This window comes from Canis lupus, chromosome 10 (genome assembly GCF_003254725.2).
Source record: "Canis lupus dingo isolate Sandy chromosome 10, ASM325472v2, whole genome shotgun sequence".
NCBI classification, from domain to species: domain Eukaryota; kingdom Metazoa; phylum Chordata; class Mammalia; order Carnivora; family Canidae; genus Canis; species Canis lupus.
This window is the reverse complement of record NC_064252.1, coordinates 60,265,266-60,271,265: the sequence shown is the minus strand read 5'-3', so window position 1 is coordinate 60,271,265 and position 6,000 is coordinate 60,265,266.

The window sequence follows — 6,000 nt, the reverse complement described above, 5'->3', positions numbered from 1 at the left end:
CCACCCCAAAGGTTGTTCCATTGTGAAGGGCATTGTCACTTCTCCAGGTTCCAAAAACAGAAGATAAGTTTTTTGAAGAATAAAAGGGGAAAAAAAAATCCAGCCTACAAAAGTGCCCAAGAATCCCAAACCAAATGTTTGATAAACACTGAAGTACAGGGAACAATTGACAATCACCCAGGCTTGGGCGCAAGAAAGCACTTTAGTCCGTGGGCTCCTCTTGGACAACAGCAAGATTAGATCAGAGACCGTCATTAGAGAGGCAATGAAGTGTGTTGTGTATCCCTCTGAGGCTACGAGAGCTACTCAGCTGAGGGCCGGTGGTCCCCTCCTCTGTTTTAACCTGAGGGTTCTGAGGCCACTTCCGTTGACAGTGCTCTAATTCCTTCTGTGGGGACTCTGAAAAATCTTGATGCCAGGGGAGGTGTTTGTGTCGCTAGTGATGAACAGAAGGCGAAAAAATAGTTATTTGACCTTTACCAAGGTAGACATCTTCTATGCCAGGATTCAGAAACAGAAGGTACAGGGGCAGGAAGAAGCCAAAGGCCTCCTGCAGCTGTGTTCATGGATCACTCCCACTGGGTGCTCCCGGGAGCAAATGATGACTCATTAGGGGGGCATGACAGAAAAATAAATAAATAGACGGGGGAGCTGGTATTTTTAGGAATGCAAATGCAACTCCAAATCAGGCGACCTCAGCCAACGATCATTCTCAAACCTCTCACTTGTTGCAAGAGAGAAGGAAAGCTAGGCCAAGCAGGACTCCGTCCAGCACCGGCTCCGAAGCGAAGGGAGTTGCTGTGGCTGCGGGGAAGTCACTCCGTACCTCTGGGAAGCACAGGCCCACCGGCTCCTTTCATTCATTTTGACTTCCTTGGTGTGCTTTTCCCTGTGGCTTTTAGGGAAATGTATAGAAGAAGGAGAAAGAGAAGAAGAAGGAGAAGAAGGAATACACACAGAGACTGACATACACACATGTGCGCATGTTTATTACGTTCTTTTCTATAAATGGAAATAGAGACAAAAGGAGGAAAGTCTAATTTGCAGTTCAGTTTTCCAGCCTCAGTTCTGGCTCACCAATGAATCCTCTTATATACAAAGCTGACTGGAGGGAGGGGGGGATTGAATAACAAATGTATGTGATACAATCACATCATTTACAATCACATAATGGACCATATCCCAATTTTCAAAAGGCATAAAGTATCCTCATTAATACGATAAGTGCAGCAGTCAAATCAGCACTGTGATTTTATCAGGGTTTTTGACTGTACATGAATTAGAATGTAAAATGCATACAGAATTTTTAATGGGAAGGCTTTAACATTCACTGAATGTATTTCTTACTGTCATTTGCATCACATTAAAGTGAAATTCTACATAAAAGGATAAAGAGAATATGTCCTAAATTACAGTTTTTCCATAGTTGTCATGTCCACACATAGAAAAATCTGATTCATAAGCTTAAACATGATCCTAAATCTGAAAAGGCTGCACCAATTCCCTGTTTGTTTGTGGGTTTTATGCGGCTGTCAGGGCCGGGTAGAGTTCTGTAAGGTCAGATTGTCAGGACAAAGCTAATAAAGATCACGGAGGGGTGGGGAGGCCAGGGAGAGGATGATTATATTCACTGCCTCTCACTCTAGTACGTTATTAAATACTGTGACTGCATTTCTCATCCCATTCCAGGCTACTACAGAGTCACTCATGTCCTTAGAAGTATTTTGTTGCATCATGGAAAGCTTCTGTCTTCAGCCTGATTCACTTGAATAGACTTATGGACCTAGACGGAATGTCTGTGTAAATGCAATTTTGCATATTCCACCCTGAATGAGTCATGTGTACATTGCTATGGACACAGCATGTAACGTGAACGCGAGCTTTGTATGAAACTTGTGCGTGTCTGCTTGTGCGTTGAAACACCATCCGTATGTCAGAAGTTAGTCTCAAGCTAATGGCAGTTGGGAAAGTGCTCGGCGGCTTCTACACACTGAGGCAAAAAAAAAAAAAAAAAAAAAAAGCAACCTGTCATTTCTCATTAACCTCACATCACACACCGAGACGTCAATGATCGGTGCCTAACTGCGGATGAGGAATCTTAGGGATCCACGAAAGAGTGTTTGGCTTCCTCCAAGAGGCCAGAGCATCACCCGCCCAGCTAAGACAACAGACAAGGAGTCGTGAGTACCTGCTGGAAACGTACCTGCCCGCTGGCAAGCACACCTGGTCCGTGTGTAGAAATTCACACTCTGAATGACGCAGCTCTGCTCCCACTTTAGAGCCTGAGGAGAGTAGGCTCCCATTCACCCAATAAGAAAGATGGGCATGGAACTTGGGGTGAAAGAGTTGAAACTTGCAACAAATCCTGCAAGTGCTTTTTGTTCCTAGAAAAAAAAGTATTTTATGTATTCATGTGGCATCAGCCTGCAGGGAATGAATGGCTTTCAGAATGGCCAGTCTGTCCATTTTAATCGTTTTATCTTTAGTAATTTGTTTAATCACCTTATTTTTGATAAAGATCAAAGGCTGCAGAGAATAGTGTTTGGCACTGAGGACCACATACCGCAGTTAATTCTGTTTCTTCTTCCTTGAACATACATAGGTTATGTGTATCTTATATCATTGTTAGCAAAATGCATCAATGTCCCTCCATATCTAGGAACAGTGTTTAAAACATTTATAATGGTGACAGATGTTACCCTAGACACCTTTCTTTTCTCCTTCTTCTTTCCCTTTCTCCTTCCTTCCTTCCATCATATTCGTTGCATTAACATGGGAATTAGAGTTGCCCCTCCCCCCAGATATTCAGGTATCTGGTCCGCTTTGAGCCATGGAAAATTATTCTTTGTGATACCTAAAATACTTCAGATGACAAGAAACCTGTGGAGAAGCCATTTATGTACTGATGGATCTTCAAACTCAAAGAGATTTCCTGATAATAATATTACTCAATGCAAGGATTTCTGTCCCAAAATGTATGGCTGTTATCACCATAGACTTCATAATGTCCTTTCAGTGGGCAGTGAGCCTGTTGGAATCCCGGCCCTACCTATTCACTGGCTGGGAGAATACTATTAACAAGCCTCTTGCCCTCTCTGAGGAACAGTTAGCTCATTTATAAATTGGGATCAATGATATTAATTTACTGACTTATTATGACTATGCAAGAGGATGATGTACATCAAGAATCCAAAGTTAGCTCTTGGCAGATGGAAATAGTTCATACTGTTTGACCATGCAAGATATCTTACCTGGTTTTTGTCAAAAACTAAGGGCATCCATACCTATTTTAAGAATCAAATTAAGCTATGAAATCTGATTACTATCTATGATGACTATATAAATTTAGGTAAGTGAATCACCTTTTATTCTCCAATAAAATTAGGATAAATATCTTTAACTTCCCTTTTAGTCCCCACTGACTCCCTTGGAGATATTAGTAAAATTCAGAAAGTGAAAGAAGTATATTAGAGCAAAGAGAGATCGTGTTCCTTTTTCATTGTTTCCTCTGGTTTAATGAAAGATGTATATATTTAAGGTGAACAACATGATGATTTGATAGGACATACAGAGCAAAATGATGACGGTAGTCTAGCCACTTAACATACCTTCTCCACACATAATTTTTGCCTGTGACCAGAGCACCCAAACGTACTCTCTTAGCATATTTCTTGTATTCTATACTTTATTTCGATTATAGTCATCATGCTGTACATCAAATACCATGTTCTTTATTAAGTATCAAGAATCAGAAAACAAAACTCATTTTAAAATCTTCTACCACAACGTTTGTTTGTTTCATAATTTCATCAGAAACTTGGTTACAAATTGTTTGTTTGATCTAGTATTTCTCTGAATTATAAAAAAGCAAGGCATAAAATTTTCCAGCTCTAACCCATCACCTAACTCACCGTTAGCACGACACAACACATTTTTACCTAGTTTATACAGAGAAAGAATGTATCCTTTCTGTGACCATAGACCTGTGGAACTACTAGCAAAGTGGATTAACATTTCCTCAAACTCTACATTTGTTGTATAACACAAGGTATGTCCAAGGCATTGCCTTCTACTTCCAGATAAAATCCGTAATCTATCTCAAGGGAGTTACACTAATGCCACTATCTTTCCCTTCCTTTTAAATGCATGCTGTTTGTTTTTACCTTGTTACCCATGCATCATTGTTTTCACATTATCTGCTCATAAGAATGATTCTAGTATTTTACAGTATATAGATGTGTTAAATGTATTGGCAAATAATTTTTTAAACTATCTGAACTTTTTACTTTACATTCTCTTCTTCCCTCCTGCCAGCCCAGGTGTCCGTGTAAATATTCAGTGAACATACAGGTCAGATGGCACTACAACCTCAAAGATTTTGTGTCTCAAAAAGTGCCCAATTCCATTTAAATCATTGAGGCACCATAGTCCAACTTACACTACTTATCATCTTTGTTTCACCGCTTGTTTTATTGGAAAGAAATTGCTAATGTGTAATATTTGTAATATCTCTAGCTAAATCTGCTAAATAAGACATCACTAACACTGCTTTCACTTTTCTTTGAGGTTTTGTCTACAAGAGATGAGGCAGGGAGATTGATCTAAATCACCTATGCAACTAATTTAACTAAACTTGGTTTGTATTTACTCCTTATAATTTAGTTGTTCAAGTTCAAACTTTTCCCAATAAAATATACTTATATAAGGGGACAAAGTCACAGGTTTGATCTTGGCAGACATGAGGACTTAAGGACTTTTATTAAACAATTTTAAAAAGAAACAGAAAAGTTAAAAATCAAAACCATACAGTTACCTCATTCATGTATAGCTTTATTTCAATCTCATTGTTTACATATTTGTATAATGATAAACAATTTGGGTCTACTCTGGGCTTCATCTACTCTCAGAACTTTGAGTTGCTATTGATTAGTCCGTTAACCTCCAGTGAGGGTGCGATTCATGTGAACACTGGGGAAGCACAACCCAATGCTTTTTAAGAATTGTCTGAACACAATCTGAACAAATTTTTGTAAATATGTATAAATATATGTACCCACCTTTCTTTGCCAGGTGATAGCTTTTTTTTTTTCATTCTCCCCATCTACCAATCTATTAATCTTGATCAGTTTCCCTTGCCTTGCTCTAATGCTTCAGTTGCCCTTTGAGAAATTATTCTTCAGTAGAAGACTTTTTATCCCATACGTTGCATTGTCTTTCTTCCTTTGCACATCTGGTCTATTCTCCTTCTCCATCCTTTGATATTTGACAGACTATGCATTATGATAGTAATCGGGCCCATCTATGATATGTCCATCAAAGACTAGGGAGTTAATACACTCAGGGATATTCTCTGAAGATTTATGAGGAAAGGTAGATTGTGGCTCACCCCCTGTCAAAGGACTGGACACAGAACCTTTCCTCACCCAGTGCATTCCAGAGGTACTTTGGGATGCCCTGAGGAGCAGGAAGCAAGAATTCAGGCCATATTCATTGCATTTATATAACCCTTTTCTTTCAAACCGCTCACATAATGTTTGCAGATGCTTCAATCGGAAAGAATTTATAGAAACCTTTGCAGATTTCACATTCCCTCCAAGCCCCACACCCCATTCTACAGATGTGGAAATTTCCCCCAAAGTATTAAAGTGCTAAAGAGCAGAATTTAAGCAAAACCTCAAGTTTCCCTATTGCTCCACAACTTTTGTCTTTCTAGACTCTGCTGAAACCCTGCAGCAACAAACTTCTACAGTCTGCTTATTCTGTTGATCAGTCCCCATTTCCAAATGTGAAAAAGGCCAGGGAAGTTTGTCCTCTTTAGAATTCTCAGCTTCCCAGGTCATGAGACTGTCCTTCCCCCTATTGCAAATAGATTTGTGTTTTACTCAATTCCGTATCCTATTTCACAGTTAAGGTCCACCACAAGGGACAATAATACCTTGAACGTATTTATGTGAAAGTGCAGTGTTTTCTTTCTTCCCCTCCCACAAGAGGATATATAGA